Here is a 20,432-nt window from a genome sequence, read left to right as displayed (position 1 = left end):
TGTGGCTATAGAACCATCTTATGTCAGAAAACTATATATGTACAAAATATTAGTTTTCTGACAGAATATCTGTAGAATACACAGGCTTGGGGAAAAGCCTTCAAAAATTTGACTCCGATGGGCATTTCCAAGATGAAATATGGTCCTCTGAATTTATCATACCTAGGCACATAGAAGGTTGCTAAATAATAAGGGAATATTTTCTTGCTATCTGTGAAATAAATTGTCAATGTTTGGGAAACCCCAAGGCACACAGTTCACTAGACTATTCAGGAGTGTGAATGCTAAGGTTATAACTGGGGATTATATACAGAAACATCATAATATGCATGAGATCACCTCAATAGACACTAAGGAAACAGAAGTAAACTTGGGAATGGTTGTGAGTTTTAAAGCTAAAAGAAAAAATGAAGAGTCTTAAATTCACAATCAGCTATATTACTTGATTTTAAAAGAAGAGATGATTTGCTACATCTAATGTAATACCAAAGTATTATACAACTAAAGTAACTATAAATTAAGCATATAGACCCCTATAAAAACACTTATTTTATGTAATAATGATACTTATAGACATTTTTGTATATGCATTTTTGGGAAATCCAACTTTTAAATACAGATAAGGAAAGGAAGTCTCTAACCTGTCTAATTCCTGGTTCTATCATACAAGAGGATAAACACATTTTGGAGTAGATTCCTTTGAAAGTTACAATAATAGCTGGAAGAACAGAAAGCAATGTAGATAAGCAAAGAATAAAAGTGTGGGAGAATGATGGGAAATTCTTATCTTCAGCTGCAGGAGGTGATGTAGAAGTTATAGAAGTTACTGTAGAATTGTGTAGAAGACAGAGGCAAGCTCATCTCCACTTCTAGAAATTAGAGCTAATGAGCTTCTGCTGCATCATGAGAGACTCAGACTAAACATGAGGAACACAAGCTGATAGGAACAGCCATTAACATAAAGTGGCTTTTTAAAAGATATAATGAAACATCTTTCTCAAAATATCAACTAAACAGAAGTAATTCTTCATCTTTCTGAGACATTTTAGATGTAGTCTTTGTTTTCCAAAGACAATTTATGGGAAGTCTTATTTTCCAAGACAGGTTTCAATTCTTTAGTTACATAGTATTGAATTCAAAGTGGTAACCCTACCATTGGAGCTAGGAAGTCATTGAATTAAAAAATTTATTTAACAAAAACAGTTCCCTTTACTCCGCATTCTCACCAATATCTGTTATCTTTTGTCTTTTTAATAAAATCCATTCCGACTGGGAAATTTTTGTTTCTTTAATAGTAGTAATGAACTAGAGACCATCAGGTTCAACTCCTTATTCTGTATATTGAGAGGCAATATAGTATAGTGCAGGGGTTGTCAAACTATGACTTGGGCAAAATCTGACCCACACCATTTTTTGTAGGTCTTAGAAGCTTAAAATGGTTTTTATATTTCTAAATGGTTAGAGAAAAATAATATTTTGTACATGTGAAAATTATATGGAATTCAAGTTTCAGTGTCAAGGTTTTGTTGTTATTATTGTTATTTATTTATTTTTAAAGAGACAGGTCTCACTTTATTGACCAGGCTGCTGGAATGCAGTGGTACAGTCATGGCTCAATGCAGCCTCAATCCCCTGTACTCAAGTGATCCTCCCACCTTGGCCTCCCAAAGTGCTGGAATGACAGGTGTGAGCCACTGCACCTGGCCTATAATAATGGAACACAGCCACAATCATCCATCTACATATTGTCTAAGGCCACTTGCACACTATGATATATTTGCACATTTGCTGCTCTTGAGACTGTATGGATCACAAAGCCTAAAATACTTACTATCTGGCCTTTTATAGAAAATGTTTACTGACCTCTGGTATAGTGGCTGAAGGACATAAAGTCTAAAGCTAGATTAGCTGGATGTGATCCTGGAAAAGATGGGAGTGCCTCAGTTTCCTGTCCCTGAGTTCCCAGTTCTGTAAACTGGGAACAATAATCTGATAGGGTTGTTGTGAGAATTAAATTAAAGTGTTTAGAACACTAGTGCCTGCTATAAAGTAAGGATTCAGTATATGTGAGATATTTTTATTATTACAAATGAGGAACCTCTGGCCCACAGAGATGAAGTAACTTCACAAGTTCATAGAATTTGCTAAGGGCAGACTGGGAGAATTTCCTGATTCTTGCTTACATTATATTGCCTTTTTTATTTTCAATATGGCCTGACCAAAAAAAATATTCTTGTGGTGTTTTTGTTGCTGTTTTTAAACTATCTTATGGGCACTCTAAATGAAAACTTTAGTTTCATCAGACTCTTCTCCTATCAATCCTGTTACCTGTAGTTGCCCAAAGACAAGTTGTGGAACATTTGAGATTTTCAGGTTTATACATAAAGCTTCTAGAAGTTAAAATTTTCTTCATTCTTTCTAAAAAAGGATAATAGAGGCCTCTATAGCTCAAACCTGACAAATGTGTTAAAAATTTTTGTTGTTGCGAAACTTTCAGAAACAAATAACTGAAGTATGTATAGCGACCCCAGGATCTGAAAAGATGGCAGATTAGTCCATAAGCATTCAAAGATATTTGTTATTCCCAGTGTAACATATCCCATTTTCTCTGGTTATTTTTTTTTCTTTATTAACTCTTCTACATTACCAACACAACCCCAGATTTTGCTTATTCTATGAAACCTCCCACACCTAGAATGTCTACTTAGTCGTCCTGGACAACCACCTTTTTCAAGGCTTTGTTCATAAGAGGTCTTACTTCATTAAATCCACTCCCAGTTGGTCACTCCATTACGCCACATTTCCTTGTCAGTTGGTACACAATTTTAAAAAATTATGCATTTGTCACTGCTGTCTAATTGTTCTCTAGTTTTTCTCTTTCTGAGTAATATAACCTATCTTGCAACAAAACTATAATTCCTTATAAGCAGGTATACACCTTTTAAAAAAAAATCACCCATAATACTTGTTAGAAGTTATTTACCATAGTAAGTATTCAACAAATGCTTCTTACATTAATAAATGAAGAACCACAAATACATCCTATGAACAGAATTTCAATTTAAGAATGAATCAATAACACCTTTAGACTACCATCAAGATTGTGAAAGTGATAATTTTTGTTACATGAACTTAAAGATCATCTAAATTAAACCAAAAGTATAAAAGTACCTTAATTAAAATGGAGACTACAACCTATAATAGAGAAATCAACTCTAGATCACTAATGCTTATTACTCCTTTCAGATACATCATTCCATGACACTGGAAAACATTAGATCTGAAGTGGATTTTGTAGGTAGTGGTAAAACCTTATGTAGGTATTTTTTTAATCCACCCACAAAGGATTATGTTGAATTCCCAGACAAGCATAATTTTCATCTGCATGTCTAACACACCTATAGCAACATTACTTAATATATGAGTATGTGAAGTATATTTTATTATAGTAGTAGACAAGCAAACTGAATGTGTCCCAGGAAGGGGTCTTTTCCATTAACTTTCATAAAGGCTTTCATTTCAAAGTTTCATTAACATCTGACAAGCAAGCTGAAAAAGCTTTGCTTAGAGCTTAGGTTAGGGGCAAAATGCATTTTGGCAAAACTATTCCAAGATTACACTGACTGACTGTGCGAGAATATACTAATTTGTTTTGTTTTGTTTTGTTTTGTTTGGAGTGTGGAGAAAAGAGAGAGAAAGGGAGAGAAGAGTCATGGACCCTACTTTATGGTTGCCATGGATGCAAGGTCAGCCTTCCATACTTGGATCTACCAGCAGAGTTCAGACAGGTCAACGTGTGACCGGCTCAGGCCCTGGGGTTAAAAGTTCAAGCAGCGATGGAAAAACCAATATGTCCACGCAGAGTATGCTGTACAATTTATTTCAATTTACATCAAGCCATGCATATAAAATTTAGATAAATTCCATTCAGATCTGATGTTGCCTGACACACAATGTATGCAAACAGATGTCTGTGGGGCTTTTTCTGTGCTTTAGAAAACAACATTAAATTTAAAAATATGTCTCTGGGATTTCTTTATTGAATTACAAAATGAACATAATTTTAACTTAAATGTTTTCATTCTTTCTTCCTTTTTTTTTGTGTGGGGGTCTTAATAATTTCTCAGTTCTCAATCTACTCTATGTCATATTAAAGAGGATAATGTATATTTACAACTACAGCTTCAGTGTTATTGTAGTTATAGATTCTATTTATATCCCTTACCACTTCCCACAAATATTTAGTGATTGATATTTCTGATTTATCTCTGGTTTCCAGCCTCATCTCCATTCCTTTCTCCTTTGAACATAGCAAGTCCTGGAGACTGCTGGGTCGTCTTCCAGCCACAAGGTGGCTCCCCCAACCCCTTCTCTCAAGCCAATGGATGTACCCCTTTGCTGAGTTCTCTAGGCGGACTAGAATTCAGAGCTAATTATGATCTATAAATGCCATAATTTTCATTGTGAAGTAAATGGCTCACAACCCAGACCCTAGTACACTAAGATACAATGCGAAATTGGTCTTTAAAAATAGGAGAAAGAAAAAGACCTTTGTATTTGCCTAATTTCTCTTCACCCATCCTTCCAAAAGTACAACTGAGTTAACCTTAGAGCAAAATAAGAAAAATAATAAAAGGCTCCAGAGTAACCTAATTTTGTTGCCAACGAACACAATCATAGACTAGACAAGGTCAAATTTTAAGAAAAGTATACAACTTATTATCACTTAAACTAGACCTACTTTTGGATTTGATATTTTACTGACGAGAGAGTTTTGATGAGAAGACTGCAAAACTTTCTTAGAAGTCCTACATCATGCCATCAGTGAAGAACAGTGATCTCCAATACTGCAAGGCTTTAAAAGGACTGGAAATACTACATATTTCCTTTTTGTTGCTTAGCAAACACGTTGCATGTTTCATAAATGTGATTTTTATAGAAGACATCATGATTTTCTACCGCTGAAATAGGCATAGAGAGACAAATCATTCATCCAATTACATGGAAGGTCTTTCTAAAAGTCTGAGTCCTAATTTCTCACAGTTTCCATATTCTGTTCTGGGGAGAAGCTATCTAACCTTTGGGCAAGTTTCATTTTCCTTATCTGTAAAATGGAGATAAAAATAGGAACTATGCCTCATGGGATTTTTGCTAGGATTAAATGAGCTAATGTATGTAAAGCACCTACAAGAGTCCTTGATACATAATAAAAGCCATATAAGTGTTTGCTATTATTATTATTGTTGTTGTTTATTTGAGCTCAGTTCCTCCTTGTTGACAAGTACTTCGTGAAACAATCACTTGAGAAAAATAAACTTTCATAGATTTCATAAAGACATTAAAAGTATCATTTTTTTCAATACCTGAGAGCTCTGATTGGGATAACTGGTGGTGTATGGGCTTTTTCTTCCTCAAGAACTTTAAAAAATAAGCATTTTCATCCCAATTCATGGTATTACTTTCAATATGACACTAAAAAAAGAAACTGCTGATTTCCAAATCTCAAGAGGATTTTAGATAACACTTTTAAAAAATGCATCATTTTATTAAAGCGAAAAACAACCATAAGTAGTGGTTCTAATAATTTGGTTATGATATTCATATTGTAAATATTTTCATGTTACTCTTTCACTATATTTTTAAAAAGTCTTCAGGAGTTTACTCATGCCAGAATATAACTTTGTTAAGCTTCTTGTTAAACTTAGAACATATGAGTCCCCTGCTTCTAACATACATAAATGTTTTGAATTCCCCGGTAAGCACGGCCTTGACAATTCTCAAGTAAATTTTCTAACGATATAAATAATATCCTTAACTTAAGATGGCCTATAATAATTCAACCATGAGCAAAGGCTTATGTAGACACAAAATCCTGCATTCACATAAAACCTTGTTTGTATAAAGGGTCTCTATGCATAGATATAAATATATACATATGTGTTGGTATGTATATATAAATATATGTCCACATATATAGTCTCTTGAAACCTCCCATCTATTTGGAAATACATTTTCAGAGACCAAGAAAGATAATCAAATCCATTTTCAATAGCCAAGGAGAAGAGTATGACATTTTTAAATACCTGCTATATTGTTATGCAACTCTTTATTCTTTATTATGTCTGTCAGCTACTGTTAGGTGCCTAGTAGACAAATGTTAGTCCTAGTCCTGACCATTTATTTCTATTTGGAATAATTTCAAGCCTAACTCTCTAGAACTGCTTGAAAATGCTGTCTTGTTATGTTGGCCTTGCACCTTTAATGAGGTCTGGAATAGGGGAGGTGGAAAGGAATCTTTGAGCAGAGAAAATTTGGCACCTTTTTTGAGGGAAGCCTGTCTTGGTTTTGCCTGCACTTGCACAAATACTACTTTGAAAGACCCTCTTTCCATTCTGAACAATATGTATGTGTTACTAAAAGCAATATCTTTTATCAGAAGCAGTTTCTGCTGCACGCACCAACTTTCACTATATTCTTAGCAACTCTTTCTTTTATGCCAGTTCCAGACATCAGTTAACAGAACCCCTTAATGAACAGATGTACTGAAGAAATGCATCAATTCGTTATTTGTTACAGTTTGGGGTGTCTGTCCTAAGGGTTTTCTAGCCAAAGGCTTATATGTTTCCCAAGAGAAATTTACTTTCATGAGAGAAGAAAATTGAGGCAAATCACTGCTGTTGGACCCTGAAGTCAGAGACACTGGTTTGTTGTCCTTCTGTACATGTGAAGAAAAACTCCCCAGTTACAGAAACAATTGTGGTTCCAATTCATCTCTCATTCTTTCCCAATGTGAAAAATTACAAATGAAACGAAATTTTTCTCTGTCAATAGAATGTGTATGATTCCAGCTGTTCATATTTTCCCTCTAATGAAGGGCTGCCCATTTAATTGTAAGATTTATTAGAGACTGTACATTGCTATGTACATGCAAAACAGTTAATCGACATCTAAAATGCTGGTTGTTTATTCTGACATTAATGATCATACTTCTTAATTTGAAACAAAAAGCTTTTGGGGAAAATGTATTTTGTTTCCTCCAAATCAGAAAATAATAATTTCAATGTGAGAAATAAAAGGGCTAGAGAAAAAATATTGATTTATGTATGTAAGGCAGGGGAACAATTAAAGATGCTTAAAAAAAAAAAGTCCATAATCCCCTATTCTGCTGGAAACAAGAGAGTTGATTGCCAGCTTTGTTTGATTTCACAGAGATCTCATACGAGGCTGGGTTCATAAACAGGTGAAATGATGGAGTTTATTGCAACGCACATCAACACTGAAACTAAATAACTGTGTTGCCATCTCAGTCCCGCTGAAAGACGGATGGTAAACTTGACCTGCCGCTGGTACTATCCGATTGCCATTTTTTATTCCCCCTTCGCCACCCCCCCAGGCTGAGCCACGTTGAGTAAATGCATGTGCACGGTCAGGTCAGACCCTGGGATCGGGTGAAACTCCGTTCACATTTGCATACAGGCGGAGTCTCACAATGAAAGCCCATCTGTTCCCGTCTCGGAGTACAAATCGAGTGTCACCCAACTCACTGCAAACGACAGCAGCATGGCCATTAGATGGAGGAACACTCAGCTCAGGTTACGGATATGGAACTGCTGATTTGGGTTTAAATACCTGATAACTGAAGACTTTTCATTATATGTGAACAAAGAATGAACTTTGAACTGCTCAGGAGATACCCTCTCCCCACATTGGGCATCCCTAGTTTTATCCGTTACCAATACGTAACTGCTATATTTTCCACTGACTCTATTTTTTTGTATAAAAATTAGCCAGGCTGAATGTCACAATGCCCTAAATAATTGCTTTTTTGGAGGGGAGGAGGGAAGGGTAAGGGTAAGAGGTGGAGCAGCAAGGGATGTTGTAAATAGAAAATGAACTCTGAACTCTATATGCCCCCAAAGGTCATTAATATCATGGCAGTGCTATTCCTTGAACTTCTAAATTTTACCAGGGTAGAAATTTTAGTTGCTAGAGTTTAACCAAAGTGTGAACTGCCCCTGCCCTTTAATTCCTCCCTCCCAAACCTATTCAGTTAAGCGAGGCACCTGCCTCCTAGGATCTTCACTCACGAGCCTGGTTATTCCGAAATAGTTTATCAATCATGATCTGTGTCAGAGATTACTTTTCTGTTAAAATTTGGCAAGTACTTTAGAGTTTACAGACAGAAATCACATACATTCTGACACAAAAAGACACAGCTGTTTAAGAAGAAACCCCAGGATAATAAGCCTATCCAAGCACCAGCCATGATAAATACAAGGAAAATCATGAACAAAAATATGGGTAGACTTTCATCAAATGCTTTCTTGTCCTATTTTATGGCAAGAGTCTATTTCTACAAAAATCTTTCTAAGGAAGACACAAGCATCTGGGGGTTGGCTACCTGTGCTTATATTTGAAATATTTCTGTATTCTGTTACATGAATCACATTTAACATTAAAATACGATTTTAGGCATTAGCCCAGTTTGGGCTCCAGTGCATATGTGGTTACATGTCCAAACACACAAACTCTACTGTAGAGAAAACAGATTGCCAGTTTTCCTTTTACCAGTTATGCTTCCTGTTTTCCAGTCAGTAATAGTGTCACTATATGAAGTGCAAAGGTAATATCTGATTGGGTGAAAAAAAATTTTAATATCTGCAAGAATTTTCTTGATTTGTTTTAAGTAGTTAAGTAATTTGTTTTCTTGCAGATACTTCTCTTAAGACGCTTACTAGGATAATCTTATAGAAAAGAATGTATTAGGATGACATAGAATCCAGAATGTTTAAAGGCCACTGGGCCTTAAAGGCTGTGTCTCCTCAGCAAGGGTTTCTATAACACTATGTGAAACTATGTTCTTATTGTTTGTCCTTTAAAAATAATACCAGGGTAAAGAAAAGATTTGAGGGCTATTTCTTTTTTCATCCCATGCAAGAGCTTACGGTCAACCTTAATGGAAGTTCTACATGCATTAAAAGAGAGAATAGACCCTTTGTTTCAGAAGAATGACCAAGACAAGGGTGAATTTTTGTTCCACTTTGTCAAGTTTAAGGGGAAACTGAATTCAGGAAAAGAGAGTGAGAGAGAGAGAGACCCCCAAACAACTTTCTTAGCTGTCTCTTCATGGCCTCCAATCTTAAACTTATAACGTTTTATTGTTATTCTGTAAACAAGTCAGGAATTTGCATTAGGAGATACTTGGCCATATGATATCTTGGAGGTGAGCTGTTTATTTGCATTCCATGCAGCTGGGTGTCTTCTGTGTGATCAGCAATAAAGCAGAAGAAACCAACAAGCCAGGAATATAATACTGGAGGTTTTCTTTCTGTCTACATCAGGAGAAAATGCTCCATTAAGGAGGTATAACTACTTTAATTCTATATTCTTAAAGGGATATGGATGAGAAAAATTCTTCTTGTTCCAAAGTGATAAAATAACTTGTTTATAGAAATATGGGTTGCTTGGTTTCTTGTTATGCACTATTGGTGGCAGGGGGTGGGGGGAGCGGTTGGTGTGAACAGGAACCGAACCTTGAACTTAATTTCCCCTTTGAACTCATGACCTTTGACAAGATTCCCCATGCGTTCCCCTTCAGACAAATTTCATCACAATTACAGTCCCTTCCACTTGAGTTAAAGATATATAATCATTGATTTGACCTAATTACCTGATACATCCCTTTCTTTGCAAGGTGAAGGCTAAATGTGTGAACAGAAGCTGACCCGTGAAGTTCTGATATCCAATTTTTATTCTAATTATCATAGAACACTTTCAGTCTTACTCTATTTTTCTCAAGTTTTCTTTTGGTCCCTTCCCTGAACCCACTATTCCTTCAAATTCAACAATGCCCCCTAGGTTTCAAGCTGCTTGGCAACAGACCTTCAAATGCATTATGCACTACATGTTCAAAGTGTCATTTTTAAACAAAAAAACTAAAGACCAACTCTGCATTAGAAAGTCGTCACTAATCCCTGTCTTTCATGAAAAAGTCTTCTGAGGAGATAAAAGAGTGGAAACTAGAAAGTTCCCACAAGGTTCTGAAATTATCTGACTTCTTAGCATCAATCTATTATGATTCAGACTCTCTTCTAATAATTTACAAACTTCAGGTTATAAAGCAGACACAGGCAATATCAATAGAGTTAGTATAATCAATTTAAACTATAGGGCTCTGTATTTTTTAAAGGGACTATGTGTGTGATGGTGGGGAGGTGGGGGATGTCTGCTAAGTTTAGTACAACAAATCCCAAGCAAAGACTTTAGTAAGAAAGTTTAAATAATGGGATACATTTTTAAAAATAAAATATGTGATTTAAAAGCAAAACTAAGGTTGATGTAAACTATATGAGTTGACTTTAAAAAATGAATTTGAGTATTCGTCTCTAACTCAAGTAAATTTTTAAAAGGAATAAACTGAAATCACACAGAGTTTTCATTATCTTGTCTTAGACTGTTGAAAAAGAAAGATGAATTGCAAAAAGTTAAACAGCAAAGAGTAAACAAAGAAGAAATTGTTCTCACTTCTTTATGTCATAGTTTACATACAGGGGCATCATGTTCTCTCAAAAACAAAATGACAGTCGATTTTCTTCTATATCATTTTTGTATCATATCACTACTGCCTCCAAACATTAACAGGCTATACAGGTAGAAGGGACAAAAGAGTTGGAAAGAAAACACCTATAAAGTCAAATAACCTGTTTATTTTGGTGGAGCTTCTTGTGTCCTCACTCACAAAAATTCAACAGCATTGAAAGAAAAAAGTAATCCTTCATCTGACCATCACAGTGGACTGGCATCCTGAATTTTATTATCAGCAATTAATTTTAACTATAGTTTGAAACCAAAGGCCTCAGCAAACAGGTGGCTAAACTCTTTAAGTAGGAAATTATCACAGTGTACACTGAGGGAAATCTCTAAAAGATTAACATTTTATGGTGTCAATTGTAACTAGGGTTGGACAGATATAACAAAATAGGCTGGAAGGTTCCCACAATGTTGGGCCATTAGGTAGTTTCTAAAAGGCAGGTAAAATCTGCTATGTTCCTTCACTTAGAAAAGTACAAAAAGTACAAAAATTATATATACAAAAAAAAACCCTCCAAGGAATACTTGAAAAATGCCTGATCTCAACTCCCACTTCTACCCAAGAGACTGAGGTGTAACCACGAAAGTACAGAGGAATGTCAGTTTCTTTGATGAAAGCAACACATAGCCAGATGGCTGGGATCCATGTTAAAAATCACATCATGGACTATAAAAACATTGCTTCTAATTCCTGTTTGGCTCTCATAAGGACCTTTGTCAATATATATTAATATTGACATCCCAGGCAACATTCCAGAAAACAGAGAGAAATAGGATGCCTATTCTGTGAGAGAAATACTAGATTTGGCATTATTGTTCTAAGCCTCAATATAGTTTAATGACAAATGGATGCATAGCAAAATATAACTAAAACAAACTGCCCTCACTTGCAAGTCAGAATTCCAGGTTTAAGAAGTAAATAAAAAATTTGTACTCATATAATAATTTTAGAATTGACAAAAACAGGGATAGAAATGCTGGAATATTCAGAAAAAAGGATAAATGTTATATCCCTGGGGTTAAGCATGCTCTAAAATGATCCTCTACAGTCAAGATTCTTAATGTGGTATCTGTGAACACTCTGAAATTATATGCAAATGTGCATGTGTGCTTCCCTGTGCATGCTCATTTTTATGGCAATGAAGAACCACTGCTATGTAGTGATAAGAAAAAGAATAAAAGCACAAAAAATAATTATGACAATTTCCAAAGAAAAGATGCTGGAAGCCAATGAACAGCCAGCATCATCTCTGTAGAATCACCACTGTAGAACAGTGGTTTTTAAACTTTTTAAAATTGATTTCCCCAACTGTAAATTTTTATTAGACACAACTATCCATTTACTGTGTATATTTACAGATCTTATATATGATACTAATAATTCATTAATATTACAAAAGCTTAATTTCTTTCTCATATTCAGGTTGAGCATCCCTAATAGAAAAGTCCAAGATTCAAAATGCTCCAAAACCTGAAACTTTTTGAGCACTGATATGGTGCCACAAGTGGAAACTTCTACACATAAGTACTTAACACAAACTTTGTTTTATGTACAAATTATTTAAAATCTTGTATAAAGTTACCTTCAAACTATGCATATAAAGCATGTATGAAACATAAGTGGATTTCATGTTTAGACTTGGATCCCATCCCCAAGATATTTCTTTAGGTATATGCAAATATTCCAAAATCTGAAATCTAAAACCCATCTGGTCCCAAGCATTTGGGATAAGGGATACTCAACCTGTATATACATATATGCTAGTATTTTCTTCCCATCTCCTGTGGATCATCCAGTATACCTCACCCTAGTCTCTCCCCTCTTCCACTCCTATCTTAAATCAATTCTATAAAGAATAGAGAATTATTTTAGAAATGTAAGTTAAATCATGCCAGTCTCTTGCTTAAAACTCACTAGTGGCTTCCCATATATACAAAATAAAATCCAAATATCTTACTATGGCTTAAAAGGCCTTCAGTGACTTAGTCCTTTCTGTCTCTTCAACCTCATTTCCTAACACTCTATCTCACTCTAGCCATACAGGTGTGGCTCTAGCCACATAGGTTTCTTGATTATTCCCTGAACACTCCAAGATGGGTTCTACCTCAAAGCCTTTGCATCCGCTATTCCCTGTGCCTGGAATGCTCCTCCCTTAGATCAACCCACAGTTTGATCTCTCACTTCATTCAGATCTCTGCTCAGAGGCCTCCTCTGATCACCCTGTTCTCAAAGACATCTACCGTCACCCTTTTTAGTCATTCTCTCTCTGCCTTTCTGTCTTTTTTGTTGTGTTTAGTTTCAGACCATTTACCATGGCTTGATATTATATAACATATTGGCCCCAGTAAAATATGAGCTCTATGGGGCTAAGGGTTTTGTCAGCTTCATCTCTGTGTCCCCAGTACTAGTCTAAAGTTGTGCACATAGTAGGTTCTCAATGGTAAATGAATGGAAGAAGAAGAGTCAAAGCAATTGGCAGACATTCCATCTAATGTTCATCTGCATATGAACCTCAAAAGAATATTCACATGACAGAGGCTACCACACTAATATGAGCTATTGATCAGACAGCTAAAAATCAGCTTCCTCTTTCCCCAACTTGCATAACACTGAAACCACATCTTCCTTATGGTATTTATCACTGTTTCTTTTATACCATTCTTATTTCACACAGATCTTATCCCCCAGTAGCCTTTGTGGAAAAAAGTCCCAATCTGATCCTTCATCTTCTCCCTTATCACATCCAACATATGGCAGGTATCCAGCCCTTGGATTGTAGGCAGGGCTGACAGTCACATCCTGGCCATGACAATCTGAGGCCCAGCTGCTCATGCAGAAGCGAAAGGTGCCAGCCTCTCCAAACCATAGTGAATGATGATCCCTGACTCTATGCTCAGAAGGATGTTCATGGGCATTCATCTGTTGACAAGGCTGAATGAAGAGAAGGGACTCCCACTGGAAATAAACCTATGAAAAATCACCAATCCCTTGTATGATAATTGAGGAAAAAAATTATCTTAGTGTTGATATAAAAATGATGAACACGGGAAGCGCGTGCGGCCGCCATGGCGCGGAATGTGGGTACCCCCGTACCAGTTGGGTGGCCCACAACTTCGGGTGTTCCGAACCAACTTCTTCATTCAGCTGGTGCGGCCCGGTGTGGCCTAACCCGAGGACACCGTGCAGTTCCGGATCCCCATGAAAATGACAAGGGTAGACCTCAGGAATTACCTCGAGAGCATCTATAACGTGCCCGTGGCTGCCGTGCGGACACGGGTGCAGTATGGCTCTAACAAGAGAAGAGATCACAGAAACGTGAGGATCAAGAAGCCGGACTACAAGGTCGCCTACGTGCAGCTGGCCCACGGACAGACCTTCACGTTCCCAGATCTGTTTCCCGAGAAAGACCAGAGCCCTGAAGGCAGCACTGCCGACGGACTCCACGACATGCTCGCGGAGGAGAGGCAGCAGAGGCAGAGCAGTGACCCTTGGCGGGGCGGCGTCCCCAACTGGTTCGGGCTGTGATGGGGCGGCCATCAGGGATGCGCCCCAGGTAGGCACTGTGGCAGAGAAGCCCTGACACCTAAATAAAAGTCTTGCTGCAGGAGAAAGAGAAAAAAAAAAAAAGATGAACACAAAATAAAGACTAAACTTAAATGATGATCAGGTGACCTTCATTTCTTTTTTAGGGGTCAATTCCAAACAGAAGTAGAACTATCACAAACATGGCATTAAACATTTTAAAAATTGAATTAAATTAAGAAATCAAGTTATACAATAGGAACAATTTTAAAGATGAAGAAATGAAAGTGCTTAAAGGTTTGGACCAGCAAAACATATTCTACACTTAGACCAGTAAGCTGGTCATATAAAATGTTCATAAAGATTTCCTTTTGAAATAAATATACTTGGATATGAATAATTTTCATGTGCCAGAAGTTAAATAAAGCTTGAAAATAAATGATAATAGGCAAGTTGCTTAACATTTCTACATCTTAGTATCTTTATCTGTAAACAAAAGGAACTGAAGTAACTTCAGGTCACTTCGAGGTCTGAAATAATTCAAATAAGAATCTAGTTGAGTTTTTCAGGATGCATATGTGTTTCATGCTTATTAATGGCTGAAACTAGAACAAATATTAAACTCTCATGAGACATTAAGTTAGAAGGCATCATATAAGTCAGCAAAAACAGAGAAGCAATAAAAGGGTAGAGGTAGAAACTAAAGTACTTCAAGAATAAAATAAAATGGAGTTAAATTAAGAAAAAAATGCAATCAACAGGTCTGAGAGAAAAATAATGCAAAATAGAAGTATCAATAAAATGAAAAGACTTAGAAAGCATAATACTGTAAAATGATTTAATGGCACCGGAAAAGTGCAAATCAACTTTCATTATGACACATGAACAATACCAATGATTTTTTGATTTCATGTAAAGCGTCATAATTCATAAGCCCGTAGGAAGGCATTCATATTTCTATATTCTTCTGTAGGAATTGCCATATTGAAACAGAACACTGGTCCATCCCTTTTGCCATGCTGCCCTGACAGCAAACAAATGTTTCAGAGAAGCACTCTACTCTCACCAGTCCAAATTCAATAATACACCTAATGGTGCAATACTATATCAAGAACATCATTTCTTTTTGACCTCAGATGGCAATTATCTGATACCCAAAGCAGGAGGCTGGCTCACTTTGATTTCATGCTGGGTGGCCCACTTAAAAGGTTTCACTTATAATTACATCAAGACTGATATTTTCATTCACTTGGCTTTTCTGACACACTAAGCTACTTACACAATTTGCTGTCATCACCGTCACAATTAGGCTTTCATGGGTGTGGAATGATGTACGTATAATACAAATGGTTGTATTTGCATTCGTAACTGTCCTTTTAAAAATCTTTGCTTTCCTGGCTGGGCGTGGTGGTTCACATCTGTAATTCCAGCACTTTGGGAGGCCACGGCAGGAGGATCACTTGAGGCCAGGAGTTCAAGACCAGCCTGGGCAACATAGTGAGACTCCATCTCCACAAAAAAAATTCAAAAATTAGCCAGGCATGGCATGTGCCTATAGTCCCAGCTAGTCTGGAGGCTGAGGTGGGAGGATTGCTTGGAGCATGGGAGGTTGAGGCTGCAGTGAGTCATGATTGCCCCACTGTCCAGCCTGGGCAAAACAGAGCAAGACCTTCCTTCGGGGAAAAAAAAATTGCTTTCTTAAAAATTAAGGTTTCTATTATTAGCTTCAATTTATTCAAAGTCTCGAGAATTCCCAACTTAATGTAAATAACCATCTTGAAGTGGAAATAAAAAGGAGAAATGAACTTTTAAAGAAGTACACATAGCAGTAAGAATAACTTTTGAATACATGAGGCTTTGGGCTTTATGTAGATAGTTCTCTGAGAGAGTGAACTAAACAGAAGAAATAGACTGGAATGGCAAAAGGAATTGATCAGGAGTGTGAAACTGGAGCTGGATCTCAGTTGTTTCTAGTCCTCTACAGATTCAAAGGTACATTGCAGAAGCACTTTAGCCATAAATCCCAAGGTCTCCTCATCTCCAGAGGAATCCTTTTTGGGGAAATCTTCGCCTGCCACACCCTTTCTATAGTCCTGGAGCAGACAATTTAATTAGAGCCTCTAGTATGACATTTAAATTAATGTAAAAGAATAGGGATTGGGACCAGCCTGGGCAACATAGAGAGACCCTGTCTCTAGTTTTAAAAAGAAAGAATTGGAGAAGCCTTTTTTCAACTGGGAAAATAATGACAAACTTGGAGATGCCAATTATTTTCTCCATCAGAGTATTCTGGACATAAGAAACAGCAGTAGATCATAGTAGTCAATGATGTTGCTCCATAGCTTGACTGGACAAGTAATTTTAAAATTCCAAGGTGGGTGGATCACTGGAGCCCAGGAGTTTGAGACCAGTCTGGGCAACATGGTGAAACCCCACTTCTTCAAAAAACACAAAAATTAGCTGGGTATAGTGGGATGAGCCTGTAGTCCCTGCTACTTAGGAGGCTGAGATAGGAGGATCACCTGAGCCTGGGAGGTTGAGGCTGCAGTGAGCAGTGATCACACCACTGCATTCCAGCCTGGGTGACAGAGTGAGATCATGTCTCAAAAAACAAACAAACAAACAAATAAATAAATGAATAAAATTCTGAATATTGTTTTTGCAGTGACTCCTCTTTTTTAATAAACATTTTGAAGGCTTGATCAGAAAGCTTATGACCAAGTATCTAAAATATCCCTTATATGATAACCATTATGGTAACCCTCTATTAAATGGACAAATAATCTCATAGTCTTTTAGTAATCCAAAGGTTAAAAAAAAAAAAAAACCCTGAAAACAAAATTACCAGGATATTTCATGAGGCAAGAGATCCAAAGGCATACAAGATAACCCAGGAATAAAAATGAAGGCAAAAGGAAAAAAGGATGAATTTCCTATTGATGATATCTGTTATTACCAAGAAACAGTCTCTCATGAACCACAAACAACAGAGTAACAATTCAAGAATATGTCATCAGGAAAAACTCAGCCTTAAGTATTAATTAAATGATCTTACTGGTTCTCTGTAAACCTTAAAAAGCCCCTAAGTCTATTCTGGGAGGTATAATAAATCAGTAATATTATCTTAAGATTAAACTGATATTTCTAGACAAGGATATCTTTTGAAAGTAAATTTTTTCTTTACTCTCCCAGAAATAAGTTGCTATAAAAACCTAGAACATAGTAGACTCACAGTGCTCGGCACACTTATAAATGTTAAATAAAAGTAAATTATTTGGCCTGAACTTTATAACTCCTAAAAATACTAATGGTTACTGCAGTATAAAAAAGAAAGTAAGTTTCTCTTAAAAATCTTACTAAGGCAAAGAAAACACAATCAGAGGGAAAAAATCATACAAGTTTTTATCAAAAGAGAAAGGATTTCTTGGCTGGGTGTGGTGGCTCATGCCTGTAATTCCACTGCTTTGGGAGGCTGAGGCAGAAGGATTGCTTGAGCCTAGGAGTTTGAGACCAGCCTGGGCAGCACAGTGAGATCCCATCTCTACCTCCACCCATTTTTTTTTTTTTAAAAGAAAAAGCATTTCTTACTATCAGTTATAGTGGTAATTAAAAGAACAATAATGAATAAAATTCCTAGATACTTCAAAACTGTCATTCAACTGTTATGCTGGGCAAGGAGCAGCAGAAGACAGTGATTATTGAACACATTATATGTCAAATGCTTTCTGATTCTGGTGGAAATCTATGCTTCCAGGGCTAGGCCAGCCAAGCCAATGACAGGCATCCAGATAATGGGCACCTTAGTATGTGAGGTCCCAGAATTTCTCCAACAATTTTTAGAGGATGTGATACTAATCAGTAACATGGCTAGCAGTCTCTAACAGAATGGAGAGAAACAAGCAACACTTAGCTAACCAAGAATTCCACTGGAGTATAGAAGGAACTACCCATTTGTATATGTTTTCTAATTACCCAAAAGCAAAGAATGACCCCTCAAGAAATCATTTGGGCCAATTCCCTACCTCTCTAGATATAAATATGTAACTTGTTCAAGATAGAGAGATAGTCAGCCACTCTATTTTAAAAGATTTTCAGGAACAATATTCCACAATGATCTTTTATATCCAGCTCATTCTTCTGTTTCATTATTATTATTATTATTATTATTTTGAGACAGAGTCTCACTCTGTCACCCAAGCTGGAGTGCAGTGGCTTGATCTCGGCGCACTGCAAGCTCTGCCTCCCAGGTTCACGCCACCCTCCTGCCTCAGCCTCCCGAGTAGCTGGGACTACAGGCGCACGCCTCACACCCGGCTAATTTTTTGTATTTTTAGTAGAGACAGGGTTTCACCGTGTTAGCCAGGATGGTCTCAATCTCCTGACCTTGTGATCTGCCCGCCTCGGCCTCCCAAAGTGCTGGGATTACAGGCGTGAGCCACCAAGCCCGGCCTGTTTCATTATTTTTAAAGGTAAAATGCTCTCTCCAGTCCCTCTCTCTCCATGGAAAGGTCCACTGACATTGAAAGGTCCTCAACACTGCTCACCAATACCATGGCAAGCATCTCCTAATCTTCTCTCTAATAACCCTTTCCTCCCAAAATATAAACCTGACTAAGTCAATCTGTGATTTTTAAAAAAACTTCACAGCTGCCTATCACCTTCAAAATAAAGGTTGAACATAATCTTCAGAATCCATACCCAAATTATTTTTCCAGTTTTATCTTCTCCTGTTCCTACCCGTGCAGCCTATGCTCTAGCCACAGCCTACTACTGAACTCTACCCTTTGAATGTCTCCTTTCATATCTTTGCTCATTTTTCATTATCTGCCTGGCATTATCTTTCCTTATTTTTACCTGCTGACTGTACTTCAAAGCCTACTACCTTCTTAAAGTTTTTGTAGAATTTCCCATTCAAGATGGATCTTAAATTACTTTGTTCTCTTACTACATTATAAAATTAGCATACCTTCATTACTTATGCACGTAAATCTATTTATAAGCCACCAGACGGCAGGGATAGTCTTGCTCTCCTCTTTGTTTCTTAGCATAGAGCTTGCACAGGAAGAGACCGGAATGTTTGCTGAATTGTATTATGCATATTTATGTATGCATATATATATATTAGGCCCATTTCGTTTGATATGTGGTTTATTTGGGGGTGGGGAAAATTACTAGAATCTGCAATAAAGGGAAGTTCATTGACAGTTACACTCAAGGTATAACAGAAAGAGTGGACTGGATATTTATGCTCTTCTAGCTTTGCTACTTGTTGATTGTTGCCATGGGTAAGACACAATATCTCTGAGCAAGTGGCTGCTGTACCTATAGGCAGCAAGTCTATATTCCAGGCAGGAAGAAGGTGACAGAACAAAAGCAAAGGTGAAGACAGGAGGGGCAAAGGGCTTTCTCAACTTTCTTATTTTGGAGAGACAGTTCTTCTGGTGACTTCACTTTACACCTTGATGTCAGAACTGTGTCTCATGTCCTTATATTAGAAAAACCTGCCCTTCGTACTTTTCAGCTGGGCACATAGCCCCTGTGAAATAAGAGTTCTATAAGTAAGAAATAAGGTAGAATGGCTGGGCGTGATGGCTCACGCCTGTAATCCCAGCATGCTAGGAGGCGGAGGCGGGCAGATCATCTGCGGTCAGGAGTTCGAGACCAGCCTGGCCAACATGGCGAAACCCTGTCTCTACTAAAAACACAAAAATTAGCCAGGCGTGGTGGCATGCACCTGTAATCCCAGCTACTTGGGAGGCTGAGGCAGGAGAATTGCTTGAACCCAGGAGACGGAGGTTGCAGTGAGCCAAGATCACACCAAAGCACTCCAGTCTGGGCAACAGAGTGAGACTCTGTCTCAAAAACAAAAACAAAAAAGAGAAAGAAATAAGGTAGAATGAATGCTGGTAGACAATTAGCAGAGCATGTTACAACTTGGAAGAGGGAAATAGTTAAATAGCTAAGTTTTCAGACAACAGTAAAAAAAAAAAAAAAAAAAAAAAGCAAGAGAAAAAGAAGCCAAGTTAATGTGGACAAATTGCAGTAAAACCTCAGAAGACTGTATCAATCACTGGACAGAGAAATGGCAGATGAGTTCCAGCATAGCTAATGTATTTTTAATACTGGGAAAATATACAAGAAATTTTATTCAGAGTCCAAATTATATTTAGTGGATTATGGAAACTCAACAGTTAAAAACAAGTAAGTTTCTCACTTAGATCATTAGAAAGTGATCCTTGAAAATGTTGGTTAAATGGGCTGCTCGGGGTAAATAGGGCACAAAATCCAAGGCATTATGATAGAAAGCATTGTGACCTTT

General features: G+C 37.1%; 1 protein-coding gene and 1 pseudogene across 6 annotated transcripts in view; one reads left to right on the top strand and one right to left on the bottom strand.

The window, feature by feature from the left end:
* The window catches only part of LOC105472310 (src kinase associated phosphoprotein 1), a 320,592-nt gene that overhangs the window by 190,443 nt on the left and 109,717 nt on the right, over window positions 1–20,432 (bottom strand). The window lies entirely within an intron of this gene.
* Window positions 13,682–14,143, top strand: LOC105472308 (large ribosomal subunit protein uL23m pseudogene; annotated as a pseudogene).

This window comes from Macaca nemestrina, chromosome 17 (genome assembly GCF_043159975.1).
Source record: "Macaca nemestrina isolate mMacNem1 chromosome 17, mMacNem.hap1, whole genome shotgun sequence".
Lineage (NCBI taxonomy): Eukaryota > Metazoa > Chordata > Mammalia > Primates > Cercopithecidae > Macaca > Macaca nemestrina.
This window is presented reverse-complemented; position numbering and strand designations above follow the sequence as displayed.